Source organism: Lampetra fluviatilis, chromosome 71 (genome assembly GCF_964198595.1).
Source record: "Lampetra fluviatilis chromosome 71, kcLamFluv1.1, whole genome shotgun sequence".
Lineage (NCBI taxonomy): Eukaryota > Metazoa > Chordata > Hyperoartia > Petromyzontiformes > Petromyzontidae > Lampetra > Lampetra fluviatilis.
Genome location: NC_136345.1, coordinates 5,453,220 through 5,478,571, shown reverse-complemented (window position 1 = coordinate 5,478,571; position 25,352 = coordinate 5,453,220). Strand labels below are relative to the sequence as shown.

General features: G+C 49.3%; 1 long non-coding RNA gene across 1 annotated transcript; it reads right to left on the bottom strand.

Annotated features, from left to right (window-relative positions):
- Positions 1–240: 240 nt before the first annotated feature.
- LOC144952929 (uncharacterized) lies at positions 241–24,658 on the bottom strand. The gene is made up of 3 exons (XR_013640720.1): positions 24,324–24,658; positions 16,270–16,319; positions 241–354 (listed from the first exon to the last, which is right to left on the bottom strand). It is a non-coding gene; the product is annotated as an uncharacterized LOC144952929 (long non-coding RNA).
- Positions 24,659–25,352: the final 694 nt, after the last annotated feature.

The window sequence follows — 25,352 nt, the reverse complement described above, 5'->3', positions numbered from 1 at the left end:
CACACGGCCATCGTGAACCCCCTGAGAGAGAGAGAGAGACACCCAGACCCGGTGTTGAACCCAGACTCTCAGCGTCTCTCACACGGCCATCGTGAACCCCCTGAGAGAGAGAGAGAGACACCCAGACCCGGTGTTGAACCCAGACTCTCAGTGTCTCCGACACGGCCATCGTGAACCCCCTGAGAGAGACACCCAGACCTGGTGTTGAACCCAGACTCTCAGTGTCTCCGACACGGCCATCGTGAACCCCCTGAGAGAGAGAGAGAGACACACCCAGACCCAGTGTTGAACCCAGGCTCTCAGCGTCTCTTACCTGGTGAGGTCTGCCAACTCAATCCTCCTATGAACATTTTCCTGTGGAGACAGAATGGGGAGAGCGGGGGAGAGAGGGGGGGGGGGGTGGAGAGAGTGGGGAGAGAGAGGGGGGGGTGGAGAGAGTGGCGAGAGAGAGGGGGGGGGGTGGAGAGAGTGGGGAGAGAGGGGGGGGGGAGAGTGGGGGGGGGGGGAGAAAGGGGGGGGAGGGTGGGTGGAGAGAGCGGAGAGTGTGGGGGAGAGAGGGGGGGGGGAGAGTGGGGGTGAGAGAGAGCGTGGTCAGAGAGGGGGGGGGGAGAGAGTGGGGGGGGGGAGGAGAGAGTGGGGGGAAAGAGAGTGGGGGGGGGAGCAGGGAAAGAGAGTGGAGAGTAAGTGTGGGGAGAGAGTGGGGGGAGCAGGGAGAGAGTGGGAGGGGGGAGGAGAGAGTGGGGGGAAAGAGAGTGGGGGGGGGGAATGAGGAGAGAGTGGGGGGGGAGAGAGTGGGGGGGGGGGAGAGGGGGGAGAGATTGTGGGGGGGGGAATGAGGAGAGAGTGGGGGGGGGGAGAGAGTGGGGGGGGGGAGCAGGGAGAGAGAGTGGGGAGAGAGTGGGGAAAGAGAGTGGAGAGTAAGTGTGGGGAGAGAGTGGGGGGAGCAGGGAGAGAGTGGGGGGGGGGAGGAGAGAGTGGGGGGGGGGAATGAGGAGAGAGTGGGGGGGAGAGAGTGGGGGGGGGGGAGAGGGGGGAGAGAGTGTGGGGGGGGGAATGAGGAGAGAGAGAGAGGGGGGGGTCAGACAAAAACAATTAACAACTTGAAACGCAAACGATTCACAAATGTACACAGCACAACTTCACTAGACGAGACTCCGAATATCGAAACCGGTCCAGAGATGAACCTTGTGTAGAACCACCAGCTCCAAGCAGAGACTGGCCCTGCTGCTGATGCTGCTGCTGCTGATGATGATGCTGATGATGCTGATGCTGATGATGCTGCTGATGATGCTGCTTGATGATGCTGATGATGCTGATGATGCTGCTGATGATGCTGATGATGATGCTGCTGATGATGCTGCTGCTGATGATGAGACCGTGAATGTGGAAGAGAGATGGGGAGATGGGGAGGGAGATGGGGGAGGGAGATGGGGGAGGGAGATGGGGAGGGGAGAGAGGGGGGGGGAGAGAGGGGGGGGGGAGAGGGAGGGGAGATGAGGACGGGAGATGGAGGGAGAGAGATGGGGGGAGGGGAGAGATGGGAAGAGGGGGGAGAGGAGATGGAGGGGGAGAGATGGAGGGAGAGAGATGAAGGGAGAGAGGGGGGAGGGGAGATGGGGGAGGGAGATGGAAGGAGGGAGATGAAGGGGGAGAAATGAAGGGAGAGAGATGGGGGGAGGGGAGAGATGGGGAGATGGGGGAGGGAGATGGAGGGGAGAGAGGGGGGGAGGGGAGATGGAGGGAGATGGAGAGATGAAGGGGGAGAGATGGGAAGAGGGGGGAGGGAGATGGAGGGAGGGAGATGAAGGGAGAGAGGGGAGAGGGGAGATGGAGGGGAGAGAGGGGGGGGAGGAGGGGAGAGAGGGGGGGAAGGGGAGATGGGAGGGAAGAGAGGGAGATGGAGAGGAGAGAGGGGGGGGGGAGATGGGAAGAGGAGGGAGGGAGATGGAGGGGGGAGAGGGGGGGGAGGGGAGATGGAGGGGGGAGATGGAGGGGAGAGAGGGGGGGGAGGAGGGGGGAGAGGGGGGGGGAGGGGAGATGGAGGGGAAAGATGGAGGGGAGAGAGGGGGGGGAGGAGGGGGGAGAGGGGGGGGGGGGAGGGGAGATGGAGGGGGGAGATGGAGGGGAGAGAGGGGGGGGGAGGAGGGGAGAGAGGGGGGGGAGGGGAGATGGAGGGGGGAGATGGAGGGAGAGAGGGGGGGGAGGAGGGGGGAGAGGGGGGGGAGGGGAGATGGAGGGGGGAGATGGAGGGGAGAGAGGGGGGGGAGGAGGGGGGAGAGGGGGGGAGGGGAGATGGAGGGGGGAGATGGAGGGGAGAGAGGGGGGGGAGGAGGGGGGAGAGGGGGGGAGGGGAGGAGATGGAGGGGGGAGATGGAGGGGAGAGAGGGGGGGGGAGGAGGGGAGAGAGGGGGGGGGAGGAGGGGGAGGGGAGATGGGAAGAGGGGGAGGGGAGAGGGAGCGGTTAAGGGGGAGGGGGTGAAGGAGAGGGGGACATGGGGAGAGGGCTGGTGGGGAGAAAGTAGAGGAGCCTGTGTGTGTGTCGCTGTGTGTGTGTGTGTCGCTGTGTGTGTGTGTGTGTGTCGCTGTGTGTGTGTGTGTGTGTCGCTGTGTGTGTGTCGCTGTGTGTATGTGTGTCGCTGTGTGTGTGTCGCTGTGTGTGTGTCGCTGTGTGTGTGTGTGTCGCTGTGTGTGTGTCGCTGTGTGTGTGTGTGTCGCTGTGTGTGTCGCTGTGTGTGTGTGTGTGTGTAGCTGTGTGTGTGTGTCGCTGTGTGTGTCACTGTGTGTGTCGCTGTGTGTGTGTGTGTCGCTGTGTGTGTCACTGTGTGTGTGTATGTCGCTGTGTGTGTGTCGCTGTGTGTGTGTGTGTCGCTGTGTGTGTGTGTGTCGCTGTGTGTGTCATTGTGTGTGTCGCTGTGTGTGTCACTGTGTGTGTCGCTGTGTGTGTCACTGTGTGTGTGTCGCTGTGTGTGTGTGTCGCTGTGTGTGTCACTGTGTGTGTGTGTGTCGCTGTGTGTGTGTGTGTCGCTGTGTGTGTCACTGTGTGTGTCGCTGTGTGTGTCACTGTGTGTGTGTGTGTCGCTGTGTGTGTGTGTCGCTGTGTGTGTCACTGTGTGTGTGTGTGTCGCTGTGTGTGTGTGTCGCTGTGTGTGTCACTGTGTGTGTCGCTGTGTGTGTCACTGTGTGTGTGTGTGTCGCTGTGTGTGTCGCTGTGTGTGTCACTGTGTGTGTGTGTGTCGCTGTGTGTGTGTGTCGCTGTGTGTGTCACTGTGTGTGTCGCTGTGTGTGTCACTGTGTGTGTGTGTGTCGCTGTGTGTGTGTCGCTGTGTGTGTCACTGTGTGTGTGTGTCGCTGTGTGTGTCACTGTGTGTGTCACTGTGTGTGTCGCTGTGTGTGTCGCTGTGTGTGTCGCTGTGTGTGTCGCTGTGTGTGTCGCTGTGTGTGTGAACTGTGCACGCACCAATGCACGCGCACAAAGAGATGACACTCACACACCCACTCACTCACTCACACACCCACCCACTCACTCACACACCCACCCACTCACACACTCACCCACTCACTCACCCACTCACCACACTCACTCACTCGCCCACCCACTAACCCACTCACTCACTCACCCACTCACCCACTCACTCACCCAGTCACTCACTCACACACACTCACACACTCACTCACCCACACTACCACACACACTAACCCACTCACCCGCTCACTCAGTCACCCACCCACTCACTCACACACTCACCCAGTCACTCACTCACTCACCCACTCACCCACACTCACACACTCACTCACCCACACTACCACACACACTAACCCACTCACCCACCCACTCACTCACCCACCCACTCACTCACCCACTCACTCACTCACCCACTCACTCACCCACCCACTCACTCACTCACCCACTCACTCACCCACCCACTCACCCACCCACTACCACACACACGAGCTCACTAACACAATGGCAAGGCCACACAATGCCACAAAGACAACGCTACCCCCCCCCCCCCGTGTAGCCTCTAACAAACTGTTGGAGCAAGTCCTGAAGTTACTAGCGAGTAGCAGCAGCGTCTATGAAAGATACCGGCACTATGTCACTATATATGTGTGTGTCACTGTGTGTGTGTGTCACTGTGTGTGTCACTGTGTGTGTGTGTCACTATATATGTGTGTGTGTCACTATATATGTGTGTGTGTCACTGTGTGTGTGTGTGTCACTGTGTGTGTCACTGTGTGTGTCACTGTGTGTGTGTGTGTCACTGTGTGTGTGTGTCACTATATATGTGTGGGTGTCACTGTATGTGTGTGTGTCACTGTGTGTGTGTGTGTCACTGTGTGTGTGTGTGTCACTGTGTGTGTGTGTCACTGTGTGTGTGACAGTGTGTGTGTCACTGTGTGTCTCACTGTGTGTGTCACTGTGTGTGTGTCACTGTGTGTGTGTCACTGTGTGTGTGTCACTGTGTGTGTGTCACTGTGTGCGTGTCAGTCACTGTGTGTGTGTCACTGTGTGTGTGTGTGAAGCTTCAGGTCTTCTCGGCCACAGTCATTCCCTCCCTTCTCTACGCTTGCGAAACGTGGACCCCCATAATGGAGCATCTTCGCCGGTTGGAAACATTTAGGCTGGCCTGCCTACGATCCATCCTGGGTTTAACCAGGCTGGATTGTGTTAGGAGCTCACAAATCCATCAAATATCTGGGCAAAGTCCCATCGGTGAGCTCCTCCGGCAGGCAAGGCTGCGTTGGCTGGGTCATGTAGCCCGCATGCCCAGCCACCGCATGCCTAAACAGCTTTTGTTCGGCCGGATCGAGGGGGCTAAACGGGCGCGGCACGGGCTAGAGAAGAGATGGAGTGATGTGGTACAGGAGGACGTGGAGCTGAGTGGACTTGCCGATGACTGGTACCAGCGGTGTCAAGATCGGCCTCAGTGGAGGAGGCTCGTGAAGGACGCTACTGGGCAGTTGGAGGCAGTCGCCCTCCAACAACAACGGAGGGCGAAGGAGCGACGCTCACAACAACGAGCGGAGCGCCGGGTGGCTAAAGCACAGCAAGTTGGCACAGTGGTGCATCAGCCAGTCATCTCGGTCAGTCGACCCGTGGCACCTGCTGGGTCTGCCCCGTGACCTCCTGCCAGCGGGCGTTCGACACTTCACGTGGCCTCAAGGTGCACATGGCCTGGCACAAGCGTCGTGGTGATGTCACTGCCACTTAGTGGCGAAAGGCGGCACACAGTGACACACACACAATGACACACACAATGACACACAGTGACACACACACAGTGACACACACAGTGACACACAGTGACACACACACAGTGACACACAATGACACACAGTGACACACACACAGTGACACACACAGTGACACACACACAGTGACACACAATGACACACACACAATGACACAGTGACACACACAGTGACACACACAGTGACACAACAACAACAACAACCGCCATTCGCCACTAAGTGGCGGTGACGTCACCACGACGCTTGTGCCAGGCCAAGTGCACCTTGAGGCCACGTGAAGTGTCGAACGCCCGCTGGCAGAAGGTCACGGGGCAGACCCAGCAGGTGCCACGGGTCGACTGACCGAGATGACCGAGATGACTGGCTGATGCACCACCTGTGCCCCCTACTGTACCAACTTGCAGTGCTTTAGCCACCCGGCGCTCCGCTCGTTGTTGTGAGCGTCGCTCCTCCGCCCTCCGTTGTTGTTGGAGGGCGACTGCCTCCAACTGCCCAGTAGCGTCCTTCACGAGCCTCCTCCACTGAGGCCGATCTTGACACCGCTGGTACCGGTCATCGGCAAGTCCACTCAGCTCCACGTCCTCCTGTACCACATCACTCCATCTCTTCTCTAGCCCGTGCCGCGCCCGTCTAGCCCCCTCGATCCGGCCGAACAAAAGCCGTCTAGGCATGCGGTGACTGGGCATGCGGGCTACACGACCCAGCCAACGCAGCCCCGCCCGCCGGAGGAGCTCACCGATGGGACCCTGCCCAGATCCCTCAAGGACCCGTGAGCTCCCCACAAAATCCAGCCCAGTGACACACACACAGTGACACGCACACAGTGACACACACACAGTGACACAGTGACACACACAGTGACACACACAGTGACACACAGTGACACACAGTGACACACAGTGACACACAGTGACAATAATCGCAGTCCCCTTTCAATGTCAAAGCAGCCATTTTGCACCAGAAACCACTTACTTGACTTTACTCTCCCCTAACTCTCCCCTAACTCTCCCCTAACTCTCCCCTAACTCTCCCTTAACTCTCCCTTAAACTCTCTGCCCTGCGTGTGTCCTCTCATCACCATCATCACCATTCAGTAGTGGATCGACCATAGTGGTGGTGGTGGTGATGGTGGTGATGGTGGTGATGGTGGTGGTGATGGTGCTGATGGTAATGGTGGTGATGGTAATGGTGGTGATGGTAATGGTGGTGCCGTTGGTGGTGGTGATGATGATGATGGTGCCGTTGGTGGTGGTGGTGATGATGATGTTGTTGATGATGTTGTTGATGGTGATGCTGATGTTAGCGATGGTGATGCTGATGTTAGTGATGGTGGTAATGGTGGTGGTGGTGATGGTGCTGGTGATGGTGGTGATGGTAATGGTGGTGATGGTGGTGATGATGCTGGTGGTGATGCTGGTGGTGATGGTGCTCACACTGAGAGAACACACACAGGGTAGAGACACCACCACCACCACGGTCGATCCACTGGTCCCCCCTCACTCCGTCTCTCAGATGCCACGGTGGCCAAGAGCAGAGGTCGCCAACGGGTTTTGATTCCTTACCCGTACCCGGCCACACCAGGGTCGCAAACGGGTACCTGTACCCGTACCCTACCCGATACCCGGCTACCCGTACCCGGCCGGGTATCAGGTAGGGTACGGGTACCCGATTGCGACCTCTGGGATGAAGCCACGTTGCAGGCGCGGGTGGGTTGAATTGTGAGAAGAGACAAGACGTTGGGGAATGAGTGACAAACGGTGACTCACCAGTGACTCACGGCCTACCCGTACCCGGCCACACCAGGGTCGCAAACAGGTACCCGTACCCGGCCGGGTACCCGATACCCGTACCCGTACCCGGCTAGGTACGGGTACGGGTATCGGGTACCTGATTGCGACCTCTGGGATGAAGCCATATCAGCCGCTCGGTTGAGCTGCTATCATCATGGTCACGTGCTCAGAGTCTGTGGCTGCTACTGCTATCAATGTCCACGTGGTGGTGATTGTGGTGATGGTGATTGTGATGATTGTGATGATGGTGATTGTGATGATATCAGCGGCTCGATTGAGCTGCTATCATCATGGTCACGTGCTCAGAGTCTGTGGCTGCTACTGCTATCAATGTTCACGTGGTGGTGATTGTGGTGATTGTGGTGATTGTGATGATTGTGGTGATTGTGGTGATTGTGATGATATCAGCGGCTCGATTGAGCTGATATCATCATGGTCACGAGCTCAGAGTCTGTGGCTGCTACTGCTATCAATGTTCACGTGGTGGTGATTGTGGTGATTGTGGTGATTGTGGTGATTGTGGTGATTGTGATGATATCAGCGGCTCGATTGAGCTGATATCATCATGGTCACGAGCTCAGAGTCTGTGGCTGCTACTGCTATCAATGTTCACGTGGTGGTGATTGTGGTGATTGTGGTGATTGTGGTGATTGTTATGATTGTGGTGATTGTGGTGATTGTGGTGATTGTGATGATATCAGCGGCTCGATTGAGCTGATATCATCATGGTCACGAGCTCAGAGTCTGTGGCTGCTGTTGATATCCATGTCCACGTGGTGGTGATTGTGGTGATCGTGGTGATTGTGGTGATCGTGGTGATCGTGGTGATTGTGGTGATTGTGGTGATTGTGGTGATTGTGATGATGGTGATGATTGTGGTGATTGTGGTGATTGAGATTGTGGTGATGGTGATGATTGTGATGATTGTGGTGATTGTGATGATTGTGGTGATTGTGGTGATTGTGATGATTGTGGTGATTGTGGTATTGTGATGATTGTGGTGATTGTGGTGATTGTGATGATTGTGGTGATTGTGATGATGGTGATTGTGGTGATGGTGATTGTGATGATTGTGGTGATTGTGGTGATTGTGATGATGGTGATTGTGGTGATGGTGATGATTGTGGTGATTGTGATTGTGGTGATTGTGATGATGGTGATTGTGGTGATGATTGTGGTGATTGTGATGATTGTGATGATTGTGATGATTGTGATGATTGTGATGATTGTGGTGATTGTGATGATTGTGATGATTGTGGTGATTGTGATGATTGTGGTGATTGTGATGATGGTGATGATTGTGATGATGATATCAGCGGCTCGATTAAGCTGATATCATTTGTCGATGTGCGTTCGCTTCTGATAAGGAGATACTCCACAACAGCATCTCTCGGTGTCACGTCGGTAAAAATAATCATGATAAAATATTAATGAATGTAAATAACTCAATTAAATCACGACGTTTCGGCTTGTCACGAAAGCTTCAAATCAACACGTGATTCTGGCTACGCGGTTAACATAAACGCTTAACGCGAACTAGAAACACTTTGGAGTTTGCTTTGTACGGCGAGGGGAAAAAAGTATTTGATCTCCTGCTGATTTTGTACGTTTGCCCACTGACAAAGAAATGATCGGTCTGTAATTTTAATGGCGGGTTTATTTGAACAGTGAGAGACAGAATGACAACGAAAATATCCAGAAAAACGCTCGTCAAAAATGTTATAAATTGATTGGCACTTTAATGAGGGAATTAAGTATTTGACCCCCTGCTGATTTTGTACGTTTGCCCACTGACAAAGAAATGATCAGTCTATAATATTTATGGAAGGTTTATTTGAACAGTGAGAGACAGAATAACAACGAAAAAAATCCAGAAAAACGCTTGTCAAAAATGTTATGAATTGATTTGCATTTTAATGAGGGAAATAACTATTTGACCTCCTCTGCAAAACATGACTTAGTACTTGGTGGCAAAACACTACACACTACACTACTATACACTACACACTACACTACTATACACTACTATACACTACACTACTATACACTACTATACACTACACACTACACTACTATACACTACTATACACTACACACTACACTACACACTACACACTTCACTATTCACTATACACTATACACTACACACTTCACTATACACTATACACTACACACTTCACTATACACTATACACTACACACTTCACTATACACTACATTACTATACACTACACACTACACTACTATACACTACACTACACTACTATACACTACACTACTATACACTACACACTACATTACTATACACTATACACTACACACTATACACTACTATACACTACACACTATACACTACACACTTCACTATACACTACTATACACTACTATACACTACACACTTCACTATACACCACTACTATACACTACACACTACACTACTATACACTACACACTACACTACTATACACTACACACTACACTATATACTACACACTACACTACTATACACTACACACTACACTACTATACACTACTATACACTACACTACTATACACTACACACTACACTACTATACACTACACACTTCACTATACACTACACACTACACTACTATACACTACAAACTACACTACTATACACTACACACTACACTACTATACACTAGAAACTACACTACTATACACTACACACTACACTACTATACACTACACTATACACTACACACTACACTATATACTACACACTACACTACTATACACTACACACTACACTACTATACACTACACTACTATACACTATACACTACACTACTATACACTACACACTACACTACTATACACTACACACTACACTACTATACACTACACACTACACTACTATACACTACACACTACACTACTATACACTACACACTACACTACTATACACTACACACTACACTCTCAACATGGGTGTACACTTCACTATACAATGCGCTGATGTACACAACCCTTGTTGGCAATCACAGAGGTCAAACGTTTCTTGCAGCTGGCCACCAGGTTTGCACACATCTCAGGAGGGATTCTGTCCCACCACTCCTCTTTGCAGATCTTCTCCAAGTCATTAGGGTTTCGAGGCTGACGTTTGGCAACTCGAACCTTCAGCTCCCTCCACAGATTTTCTATGGGATTAAGGTCTGGAGACTGGCTAGGCCACTCCAGGACCTTAAAGTGCTTCTTCTTGAGCCACTCACTGTACACTGCTATACACTACACTACTATACACTGCTATACACTACACTATACACTACTATACACTGCTATACAGTGATATACACTACTATACACTACACTACTATACACTGCTATACACTGCTATACACTACTATACATTACTACACATGACAACGCACTCCACGATACGTTCAACGTGCAGACACACTCCACGACACTACTATATACTACACTCTACACTACACTACACACCAGAGGTGTGGACTCGAGTCATGTGACTTGGACTCGAGTCAGACTCGAGTCATGAATTTGATGACTTGCGACTCGACTTGGACTTGCATAACAATGACTTTGTCCCACCTATGAGATGTGGACTCGAGTCATGTGACTTGGACTCGAGTCAGACTCGAGTCATGAATTTGATGACTTGCGACTCGACTTGGACTTGCATAACAATGACTTTGTCCCACCTATGCTACACACTACACTACTATACACTACACACTACACTACTATACACTACACTCTACACTACACTACACACTACACTACTATACACTACTATACACTACTATACACTACTATACACTACACTACTATACACTACACTACTATACACTACTATACACTACACTACTATACACTACACTACTATACACTACACTACTATACACTACACACTACACTCTACACTACACTACTATACACTACACTCTACACTACACTACACACTACACTACTATACACTACACACTACACTACTATACACTACACTACTATACACTACACTACTATACACTACACTATACACTACAATACACTACACACTACACTACTATACACTACACTACTATACACTACACTACTATACACTACACTACACACTACACACTATACTACACACTACACTACTATACACTACACACTACACTACTATACACTGCACACTACACTACTATACACTACACACTACACTACTATACACTACACTACACACTACACTACTATACACTACACACTACACTACTATACACTACACACTATACTACACACTACACTACTATACACTACACACTACACTACTATACACTGCACACTACACTACTATACACTACACACTACACTACTATACACTACACTCTCAACATGCGTGTACACTTCACTATACAATGCGCTGATGTACTACACCACAATACACTACACTTTACTATACACTACACTATACTTTACTATACACTACGATGCTGTACACTACACTATACACAACACACTACACTATACACTACCCTGTTGCACACTGTAACACGTGACACTATACGTTCAACGTGCGTACACACTTCACTATACACAAAGCTGCTGTACACGACACTAATATACATCACAACGCACTATACTACACGTTCAACATGCGTACACACTCCACAATCCACTACACTACTATACACTACACTACTATACACGACACTATACACTACGCTACTATACACTACACTACTATACACTACACTATACACTACACTACTATACACTACACTATACTCTACACTACTATACACTACACTACTATACACGACACTACTATACACTACACTACTATACTCTACACTACTATACACTACACTATACACTACACTACACTATACACTACACTACTATACACTACACTACTATACACCACACTACTATACACCACACTACTATACTCTACACTACTATACACTACACTATACACTACACTACACTATACACTACACTACTATACACCACACTACTATACACTACACTACTATACACTACACTATACACGACACTATTATACACTACACTATACACTACACCACTATACACTACGCTGCTGTACAATACACTACGACACACTACACTATACACTACACTACTATACACTACACTACTATACACTACGACACACTCCACTATACACTACACCACTATACACTACGACACACTCCACTATACACTACACTATGCACTACACTATGCACTCCACGACGATACACTACGCTGCCGTACACTACACCACTATACACTACAACACTAGACTATACACAACGCTGCCGTACACTACACCACTATACACTACAACACTAGACTATACACAACGCTGCCGTACACTACACCACTATACACTACAACACTAGACTATACACAACGCTGCCGTACACTACACCACTATACACTACAACACTAGACTATACACAACGCTGCCGTACACTACACCACTATACACTACAACACTAGACTATACACAACGCTGCCGTACACTACACCACTATACACTACAACACTAGACTATACACAACGCTGCCGTACACTACACCACTATACACTACAACACTAGACTATACACAACGCTGCCGTACACTACACCACTATACACTACAACACTAGACTATACACAACGCTGCCGTACACTACACCACTATACACTACAACACTAGACTATACACAACGCTGCCGTACACTACACCACTATACACTACAACACTAGACTATACACAACGCTGCCGTACACTACACCACTATACACTACAACACTAGACTATACACAACGCTGCCGTACACTACACTACTATACACTACAACACTAGACTATACACAACGCTGCCGTACACTACACTACTATACACTACAACACTAGACTATACACAACGCTGCCGTACACTACACTACTATACACTACACTACACACTACACCATGCGGTCAACGTGCGTGCACACCTCACGTGCCATTATCAGTAGTCGGTTTAATGTAAGTTTGTTTTCTTCTTTAAACCCAGCGCACCCGCGTGTCAAAACCTCAGACTATTTTTTTATATATTGATCTTCATTTGTAGCAGCTGTGCGAGTAACTAAGGAAGGCCCCACAACACAACCCATCAGCTACCGCGAGCCTCTCTCCCCTTTTGTACAGACGCGTAGCAACCAAACGTGGCAGCAGCCCAACCAGGCGGGTGATCATCATCATCACCACCGCCGCCACCATCGCCACCGCCGCCATCACATTCACCGCCACCACCATCACCACCACCACCATCACCGCCACCACCATCACCGCCACCATCATCACCACCACCACCACCACCACCACCGCCACCATCCATCGCCGCCACCACCACCACCGCCACCATCACCACCCATCGCCGCCACCACCAGCCACCACCACCACCACCACCACCGCCGCCACCATCACCATCGCCACCACGCGGGGAAACTTTCGAGATCTCAGCTCCATCCACAGAGACCCACACTCATACAGAAGCAGAGACCCATTCAGACACAGAGACCCACAGAGACCCACACTCATAGACCCATGCAGATACAGAGACCCACAGAGACCCACACTCATAAAGAAGCAGAGACCCATTCAGAAACAGAGACCCACAGAGACCCAACACTCACAGAGACCCACAGAGACCCACACTCACAGAGACCCACACTCACAGAGACCCACACGGACCTATACACACAGAGACCCACAGAGACCCACACTCACAGAGACCCACAGAGACCCAGACACCCACAGAGACCCATACTCACAGAGACCCACAGAGACCCACACTCACAGAGACCCACAGAGACTCAACACTCACAGAGACCCACAGAGACCCACACTCACAGAGACCCACAGAGACCCACGCTCACAGAGACCCACACTCACAGAGACCAACACGGACCCAAACACACAGAGACCCACAGAGACCCACACTCACAGAGACCCACAGAGACCCATACTCAGAGACCCACAGAGACCCATACTCACAGAGACCCACACTCACAGAGACCCATAGAGACCCACACTCAGAGACCCAGAGACCCACAGAGACCCAAACTCAGAGACCCACAGAGACCCATACTCACAGAGACCCATACTCACAGAGACCCACAGAGACCCACACTCACAGAGACCCAGAGACCCACACTCACAGAGACCCATACTCACAGAGACCCATACTCACAGAGACCCACAGAGACCCACGCTCACAGAGATCCACACTCACAGAGACCCAGAGACCCACACTCACAGAGACCCATACTCACAGAGACCCACGCTCACAGAGACCAACAGAGACCCATACTCAGAGACCCACAGAGACCCACGCTCACAGAGATCCACACTCACAGAGACCCACAGAGACCCACACTCACAGAGACCCACACTCACAGAGACCCACACTCACAGAGACCCACACTCACAGAGACCCAGAGACCCACACTCACAGAGACCCATACTCACAGAGACCCACAGACCCCCATACCCACAGAAACCCACTCATAGAGACCCTCACTAAAACTGAACGGTGTTTATTGAACCACGGCCCCACGAAGCTGCTGCGCAGAAGTGACCTTGCCGTCACAAATCGTAGCAGCTCCACCGATTGGCTGATATCACCGTCGTCGTCGTCGTCGTCGTCATCACGTGGACATTTATTGCAGACAAATACTCCGCTGCTAACGAGACGCTCAATGTTGAGACCGTTCCCTGCCTATAGACATCTGGGCAGCTCACCAGCGTTGGTTCAAGCAGAGCCTGGCTCTGCTGCTGCTGCTGATGATGATGAGAGACTGAATGTGGGAACCGGTGCATGAGTTAATGTGTGTGTGTGTAAGTGTGTGTGAGTGGGTGGGTGAGTGGGTGGGTGAGTGGGTGGGTGAGTGGGTGAGTGGGTGGGTGAGTGGGTGGGTGAGTGGGTGGGTGAGTGTATGGATGGGCAGGTGGGTGAGTGTGTGGGTGGGTGAGTGTGTGCGAGTAGGTGGGTGAGTGGGTGGGTGAGTGTATGGGTGGGCAGGTGGGTGAGTGTGTGGGTGTGTAAGTGTGTGTGAGTGGGTGGGTGAGTGGGTGGGTGGGTGAGTGGGTGGGTGAGTGGGTGGGTGAGTGTATGGGTGGGCAGGTGGGTGAGTGTGTGGGTGGGTGAGTGTGTGCGAGTAGGTGGGTGAGTGTGTGGGTGGGCAGGTGGGTGTGTGAGTGGGCGAGTGTGTGGGTGAGTGTGTGGGTGGGCAGTCGAGTTGATCTACGAATGAGTGGGTGAGTAAGTAGGTGGGTGGGTGAGTGTGGGTGGGTGGGTGTGTGAGTGTGTGGGTGGCCGGATGGGTGAGTGTCGGGGTGGGCGAGTTGATGTGTGAATGAGTGGGTGAGTAAGTTGGTGGGTGGGTGAGTGTGCGGGTGGGTGAGTGTGTGCGAGTAGGTGGGTGAGTGTGTGTGGGCAGGTGGGTGTGTGAGTGAGTGGGCGAGTGTGTGGGTGAGTGTGTGGGTGGGCAGTCGAGTTGATGTACGAATGAGTGGGTGAGTAAGTAGGTGGGTGGGTGAGTGTGGGTGGGTGTGTGAGTGTGTGGGTAGCCGGATGGGTGAGTGTGTGGGTGGGCGAGTTGATGTGTGAATGAGTGGGTGAGTAAGAAGGTGGGTGGGTGAGTGTGCGGGTGGGTGAGTGTGTGCGAGTAGGTGGGTGAGTGTGTGGGTGGGCAGGTGGGTGTGTGAGTGAGTGGGCGAGTGTGTGGGTGAGTGTGTGGGTGGGTGGGCGAGTTGATGTGCGAATGAGTGGGTGAGTAAGTAGGTGGGTGGGTGAGTGTGGGTGAGTGTTCAGGTGGGCAGGTGGGTGTGTGTGTGGGTGGGCGAGTTGATGTGTGAATGAGTGGGTGAGTAAGTAGGTGGGTAGGTGAGTGTGGGGGTGGGTGAGTGGGTGAGTAAGTGGGTGAGTGGGTGAGTAAGTAGGTGGGTGGGTGAATGTGGGTGGGTGAGTGTGTGGGTGGGTGTGCGGGTGAAAGGGTGAGTGTGCAGGTGGGTGAGTGGGCGAATGTGCAAGTTGGTGGGTGGGTGAGTGTGCAGGTGAAAGGGTGAGTGGATGATTAAGTTGGTGGGTGGGTGAGCGGGTAGGCGAGCGAGTGTGCCGTTGTGAGTTGCAATTTGGGCAAAGGCTCAGCACCACACGGCGCTGAAATCAACATCCACAGTAATTCCTGCGGTGAAATCTGTGGTGAAATATCTGTGGTAAACTCACCCCGGATCATGGCCTGGATCTCCACTCTCCACCTCCATCTCCTCCTCCTCCTGTCACACACAGCACCATCAGCATAATGAGCATCATCAGCATCATCAGCATCATCAGTGCCATCATCATCATCAGCGCCATCATCATCATCAGCGCCATCATCATCAGCGCCATCATCATCATCAGCACCATCATCATCACCATCATCAGCACCATCATCATCATCATCACCATCATCATCAGCGCCATCATCATCAGCGCCGTCATCATCAGCGCCGTCATCATCAGCGCCATCATCATCATCGTCAGCATCATCATCGACAGAAACCTCAGCACGGCCACCATCATCAAAATATGATTTACAAACGTGAACATCACACCCATTATTCACCTCGGATGTGAAGTAAAAATGACAACTTTAACCAAGGTCAACACTGCTGCTGTACCACACCACCAGCCACTTCCAACAACCGTTATCAAACAAATACTTTCTGGAGGTACCACGTCAACTTTACTTAGTCAAACGTGCAGATCACACCCATATTTACCTCAGATGTGAAGTAAAAATCACAACTTTAACCAAGGTCAACACTGCTGCTGTACCACACACTAGCCACTACCAACAACCGTTATCAAACAAATACTTTCTGGAGGCACCAGGTCAACTTTACTTAGCCGAACGTGCAGATCACACCCATATTTACCTCAGATGTGAAGTAAAAATGACAACTTTAACCAAGGCTACCACTGCTCTACCACACCACTAGCCAGGATCACTTAAAAATAAACCTTCTGGAGTGACCAGGTCAACTTTATTTAGCCAAACGTGCAGATCACACCCATATTTACCTCAGATGTGAAGTAAAAATCACAACTTTAACCAAGGCCAACACTGCTGCTGTGCCACACCACTAGCCACTACCAACAACCGTTATCAAACAAATACTTTCTGAAGGCACCAGGTCAACTTTACTTAGCCGAACGTGCAGATCACACCCATATTTACCTCAGATGTGAAGTAAAAATTACAACTTTAACCAAAGCTACCACTGCTCTACCACACCACTAGCCAGGATCACTTAAAAATAAACCTTCTGGAGATACCAGGTCACCTTTATTTAGCCAAACGTGCAGATCACACCCATATTTACCTCAGATGTGAAGTAAAAATGACAACTTTAACCAAGGCCAACACTGCTCTACCACACCACTAGCCAGGATAACTTAAAAATAAACCTTCTGGAGATACCAGGTCACCTTTATTTAGCCAAACGTGCAGATCACACCCATATTTACCTCAGATGTGTCGTCAAAATGACAACTTTAACCAAATTTCGATTTAAAGCTTTCGTGACTGCAGGGATTCATCTTCTTGGTTCTTTCGGTAAAGTCACGTAGAATGGAAATAATAAAATAATAAAAATAAAACATAATAAAATAATTCTCACGACGTTTCGGCCACAACGCAAGCAGCCGTCCTCAGGTGTAGAACAGGTCTGTCGAGAAGACAGAGTCTGTTTTATTTTTATTATTTTATTATTTCCATTCTACGTGACTTTACCGAAAGAACCAAGAAGAACTTTAACAAAGGCTAACACTGCTCTACCACACCACTAGCCAGGATCACTTAAAAATATACTTTCTGGAGTGACCAGGTCACCTTTATTTAGCCAAACGTGCAGATCACACCCATATATACCTCAGATGTGAAGTAAAAATCACAACTTTAACCAAGGCTAACACTGCTCTACCACACCACTAGCCAGGATCACTTAAAAATATACTTTCCGGAGATACCATGGTCACCTTTATATCATCCAAACGTGCAGATCACACCCATATTTACCTCAGATGTGAAGTAAAAATGACAACTTTAACCAAGGCCAACACCGCTCTACCACACAACCATCCAGGATCACTTAAAAATATACCTTCTGGAGTGATCAGGTCAACTTTATTTAGCCAAACGTGCAGATCACACCCATATTTACCTCAGATGTGAAGTAAAAATGACAACTTTAACCAAGGCCAACACCGCTCTACCACACAACCATCCAGGATCACTTAAAAATATACCTTCTGGAGTGACCAGGTCACCTTTATTTAGCCAAACATGCAGATCACACTCATTATTTACCTCAGATGTGTAATAAAAATCACAACTTTAACCAAGGTCAACACTGCTGCTGTACCACACCACCAGCCACTACCAACAACCACTACCAACAACCGTTATCAAACAAATACTTTCTGGAGGTACCAGGTCAACTTTACTTAGCCAAACGTGCAGATCACACCCATATTTACCTCAGATGTGAAGTAAAAATGACAACTTTAACCAAGGCCAACACTGCTCTACCACACAACCATCCAGGATCACTTAAAAATATACCTTCTGGAGTGATCAGGTCACCTTCATTTAGCCAAACGTGCAGATCACACCCTTATTTACCTCAGAAATTCCACAAAATCTCAACTTTAACAGCAGATACCGCTTCAATACCGCCACCAAACATCCCTTCTCCACTGCTCGCCACTCTTGATGAACGGGGGGCTTTTTACACTATGAGATCTCTTTTACCAGTGGCAAAATATAGTAGTAGGTTTTTACCCTTTTAAACTGGTACAAAACTGACACCTTTATTCAAGGCATCATGTTTGCAATAACCACAACACGTGTAGATAGTAACCACATTCACCTCAGAAGCGTAACCCAATCTCAACTTTAGCTAAACCACCACCAGCGCCGTTACCAAAACTCGGACACCGTCAATCATCACACCGGTGACTGAGCACCGGATACTTTGATTTTTAATTACATGTCTGAGGTAAATGTAGTCGCTATCTACATGCTTTTTTGAATAAAAGAGAGCCTGGGATCTGTATAAAGTATCGGTGGTTAGTGACTGTTGTGTTGGTGATGGTGTGTCCCAGTTGGTTATGGTGTAGAATAAGAGGCTCAGGGATTGGGCAAAGTTGAGATTTAATTACATGTCTGAGGTAAATGTGGTCGCTATATACACGCTTGGTTGAATAAAGAAGAGTTTGGGATCTGTATAAAAAAGTATCGGTGCTTAGTGACGGTGTTGGTGATGGTGTGGCTCTGTTAGGTATGGTGCACAATTGGATACTCAGGGGTTGGGTAAGTTGAGATTTAGTTAAGTTTCTGAGGTAAATGTGGTCGCTATCTACACGTTTGGTTGAATAAAGGAGAGTTTTGGATCTGTATATATAAGAAAAAAGTATCGGTGCTTAGTGACTGCTGTGTTGGTGATGGTGTGGCTCTGTTGGTTATGGTGTAGAATGGGAGACTCAGGGGTTGGGTGAGTTGAGATTTCTGTTACGTTTCTGAGGTAAATGTGGTCGCTATCTACACACTTGGTTGAATAAAGGAGAGCCTGGGATCTGTATAAAGTATCGGTGTTTGTATGGCAACTGTGACCCAGCTTGTTGTAGAATGAAGAGACACTAGGGTTTGTTTTAAGTTTATTTCATTACATTTCTGAGGTAAATGTGGTCGCTGTCCATACGTTTGATTGAATAAAGGAGAGTTTGAGATCTGTATAAAAAAAAGTATCGGCGCTTAGTGACTGTTGTTATGGTGATGGTGTGTCCCAGTTGGTTATGGTGTAGAATAAGAGGGTCAGGGATTGGGCAAAGTTGAGATCTCCTTTCTTCAACCAAACGTATGAATAGCGACCACATTTACCTCAGATATGTAATGAAATGACGTTAAAACAAACCCTGGCTTCCCTTAATTCTACAACAAGCTCGGCCACAATCACCATACAAACGCCGATACTTTATACAGATCCCAGGCTCTCCTTTATTCAACCAAACGTATAGATAGTGACCACATTTACCTCAGACATGTAATTAAATCTCAACTTTGCCCAATCCCTGAGCCTCTCATTCTACACCATAACCAACTGGGACACACCATCGCCATCACAACAGTCACTAAGCACCGATACTTTTTTTTATACAGATCCCAGGCTCTCTTTTATTCAACCAAACGTGTAGATAGCGACCACATTTACCTCAGAAACTTAACTAAATCTCAACTTACCAAACCCCTGAGTATCCAATTGTGCACCATACCTAACAGAGCCACACCATCACCAACACCGTCACTAAGCACCGATACTTTTTTATACAGATCCCAAACTCTTCTTTATTCAACCAAACGTGTAGATAGCAACCACATTCTCCTCAGACATGTAATGAAATATCAACTTAAAACAAACCCCGGCTTCCCTTCATTCTACAATAAGCTGGAATTCAACGGACATACGAACACCGATACTTTTATACATAGATCCTAGGCTCTCCTTTATTCAACCAAACGTGTATATTGCGGCCACATTTACCTCAGACATGTAATTAAATCTCAACTTTGCCCAATCCCTGACCCTCTTATTCTACACCATAACCAACTGGGACACACCGTCACCATCACAACGGTTACTAAGCACCGATACTTTTTTTTATACAGATCCCAGACTCTACTTTATTCAACCAAACGTGTATATTGCGCCACATTTACCTCAGACATGTAACTAAATCTCAACTTTGCCCAATCTCTGAGCCTCTCATTCTACACCTTAACCAACTGGGACACACCATCACAAAGGTCACTAAGCACCGATACTTTTTTTATATAAAGATCCCAAACTCTCCTCTATTCAACCAAATGTGTAGATAGCGACCACATTTACTTCAGACATGTAACTAAATCTCAACTTTGCCCACTCCCTGAGCCTCTCATTCTACACCATAACCAACTGGGACACACCATCACCATAACAACAGTCACTAAGCACCGATACTTTTTTTTATAAAGATCCAAAACTCTCCTCTATTCAACCATGCGTGTAGATAGTGACCACATTTACCTCAGGGATGTCATAGAATATCAACTTAAAACAAACCCTGGCTTTCAATTCATTCTACAACAAGCTGGGCCACAATTGCCATACAAACACCAGTACTTTATACAAATCCCAAACTCTCCTTTATTCAACCAAGCGTGTAGATAGCGACCACATTTACCTCAGAAATGTAATTAAATATCAACTTAAAACAAACCCCGGCTTCCCTTCATTCTACAATAAGCTGGGATACAACGGCCTTACAAACACCGATACTTTATTACATAGATCCCAGGCTCTCCTTTATTTAACCAAAAGTGTAGAAAGAGACCACATTTACCTCACAAATGTAATGAAATCTCAACTTACAAAAACAAATCCTGGCTTCTTTTCATTCTAGAACAAGCCCACGACGGCCATTCAAACACCGATTGTTTTTTTTACACAGATCCCAGACTCTCCTTTATTTAACCAAACGTATAGATGACGACCACATTTACCTCACAAACTTAACAACAAAACCCGCCACATCGATCTTATTTATTTTATACATACGTGACTTTACCGAAAGAACCACAGAGTGTACTTGTCATACACTTCACCAGCTCGCCTTCTCTCTCCCTCTCTACCTCTAATCTCTCTCTCCTAAGCCTCTCTTTATTTAACAACCACCACCACCACGAAGAGGTGGTGGTGGAGGAGAAGAGGTTAAAGAGCGGGCGGGAACAACCTCCTCAGCCCTGACGACCACACAACACACAAACACAACACAAACACAAACAACACAAACACACAACACAGACACACAACACCAACACAAACACACCACAAACACCACACAGACACTACACAACACAAACACCACAGACACAGAACACAGACACCACAACACCAACACAACACAAACCAAACACCACAACACAAACAACACAAACACACAACACAGAGACATAAACCAAACATCACAAACCAAACACCACCACAACAACACAAACACACAACACAAACCAAACACCACACACAGCACAAACACAACAACACAACCACCACACAGACACAGACACAAAGATAACACAAACAACACAACACAAACCAAACACACACACACAACACAAACCAAACACACACAACACCACACAAACCAAACACACACAACACCACACAAACCAAACACCACACAAACCAAACACCACACACAGCACAAACACAACACAACCAAACACACAACACAACACACCCACAGACACCACACAACCACACTAACACAACCACCACAAACACAACACCACCACAAACACAACACCACACAAACACAACACAAACACAAAGAAAGGCGCCAACTTTAGCCGGGTTCCATCGCTGTCGATCCGCGCGTTTCTCTTTACACTCGCGCCAGCTGTAAATCACCGTCAGCCGACAACAACAACCATCACAACAACAACAACAACCAATACGCTAACGCCACCACCACAACAACACCACCACCACAACAAACAATCCCCTCACAACAAACCACACAACACCGCCACCACCACCACCAAACCAAAGCGACCGACATCGCTACACAAAAAAATTCGTTTGATTCTTTCAAAAACCGCACCACCGCATAAAGCGAGGCGACATTTACCTCAGAAACGCGTTCGAAACGCAACTTTAGCAAAAGCCGCGCCAGTTACAGAGGGCGACAGGCAAAGGACAACATAATCTAACACCCCCACAACGATCCCCTCACAACAACACCACCACAAAGACAACAAACCCCTCAACAACACCACCACCACAACACAACAAACAAATCCCCTCACACCACCACCACACAAACCCCATCACAACACCACCAACCAAACCAAACCGACATCGCAACAACACAAAACATTTTTTTTGTTTTATTAAAAAAAAATCGCACCAATGCGTAGAACGAAGCGACATTCACCTCAGAAACGCGTTCGAAACGCAACTTTAGCAAAAGCCGCGCCAGTTACAGAGGGCGATAGGCAAAGGACAAAATGATCTAACACCCCCACAACAAATCCCCTCACAACAACACCACCACCACAACATAACAAACAAATCCACTCACACCACCACCACACAACAACAAATCCCCTCACACCAACACCACCGCCACACAAACCCTCACAACACCACCACCAACCAAAGCGACCGACATCACAACACAAAAAAATTCGTTTAATTCTTTTAAAAAATCGCACCAATGCGTAAAGCGAGGTGACATTTACCTTAGAAACGCGTTCGAAACGCAACTTTAGCAAAAGCCGCGCCAGTTACAGAGGGCGATAGGCAAAGGACAAAATGATCTAACACCCCCACAACAATCCCCTCACAACACCACCACCACCACAAAGACAACAAACCCCTCACAACAACACCACAACAACACAACAAACAAATCCCCTCACACCACCACACAACAAACAAACCCCATCACACCACCACACCAACCAAAGCGACCGACATCGCAACACAAAAAAAAATGCGTTAAATTCTTTAAAAAAAACCGCACCACCGCTAAAGCGAGGTGACATTTACCTCAGAAACGCGTTTGAAACGCAACTTTAGCAAAAGCCGCGCCAGTTACAGAGGGCGACAGGCAAAATAATCTAACACCCCCACAACAACACCACCACAAAGACAAACCCCTCACAACACCACCACCACAACAAACAAATCCCCTCACAACAAAACACACCACACAACACCGCCACCACCACCAACCAAACCAAACCGACCGACATCGCAACACAAAACATTTTTTTTCCAAATTTTCCTCTAAAAAACCGCACCAATGCGTAGAGCGAGGCGACATTCACCTCAGAAACGCGTTCGAAACGCAACTTTAGCAAACGCAACGCGAGTTAGAGGACCGACAACGACGAGCAAAATGAAAAAAAACGACACAAAAAAAACAATGACCCAGGCTGAGGCCTAATGGCGCTGGGCCCTGCCGCTCGCCTCGCGCGGTCAATGCAACAGCCGCGAAAAAACCTCCCCCCCCCCACTCACCCCACCCCCTACACACAACAAAAACAACACAAACAACACAACACACAAACAACAACAATTGTTTACCGTCCTGTTAACATCCAACACACACACACACAGATATAATAATGTTGTAATTCTCAAACCGGCCACGCATTCCGTACGCGAACGTTTTTGTGTGACACTCACTCGCTCACGGCCCCACGAAAACTCGAGGTTGCTCTTGTTGTTGTTGTAGTCGTCGTTGTTGTTGTTGTTGTTTATTGTTGTTGTTGATGATGATGTCGTGGGCCGGACCACGACTTCTACGTTCGGCTGCTCGTTCCTTTCTTTCCCCCCCCTTCGTCTCTTCTCTCGCGAGCAGAGCGAGCGTCTCGACTCACGCTGCCGCTACTGCTGCTGCTGCTTCACCTCGTGTCGCGTGTTGTGTGGTTTAAAAGACACATTCAGTGAACACTCCCTCACACACTCACACACACACTCACTCCCCTTCTCCCTAGACTCCTCCCCCTTCTCCAGTGACTCCTCCCACTTCTCTCTTGGCTCCTCCCCCTTCTCCAGTGACTCCTCCCACTTCTCTCTTGGCTCCTCCCCCTTCTCCCGTGACTCCTCCTACTTCTACATTGACTCCTCCCCCTTCTCCCTCGACTTCTCCCTCGACTCCTCCCCCTTCTCACTCGACTCCTCCCCCTTCTCCCTCAAGTCCTCCCACTTCTCACTCGACTCCTCCCACTTCTCACTCGACTCCTCCCCCTTCTCCAGTGACTCCTCTCACTTCTCTCTTGGCTCCTCCCCTTCTCCCGTGACTCCTCCTACTTCTACATTGACTCCTCCCCCTTCTCCCGTCACTCCTCCCCCTTCTACATTGACTCCTCCCCCTTCTACATTGACCACTCCCTCTTCTCCCTCGACTTCTCCCCCTTCTCCCTCGACTCCTCCCCCTTCTCACTCGACTCCTCCCCCTTCTCCCTCGACTCCCCCCCCCCTTCTCCCTAGACTCCTCCCCCTTCTCCCTCGACTCCTCCCCCTTCTCCCTCGACTCCCCCCCCCTTCTCCCTCGACTCCTCCCCCTTCTCCCTAGACTCCTCCCACTTCTCCCTCGACTCCTCCCACTTCTCCCTAGACTCCTCCCCCTTCTCACACGACTCCTCCCCCTTCTCCCTCGACTCCTCCCCCTTCTCCCTCGACTCCTCCCCCTTCTTGGGAGGTAATGACAGG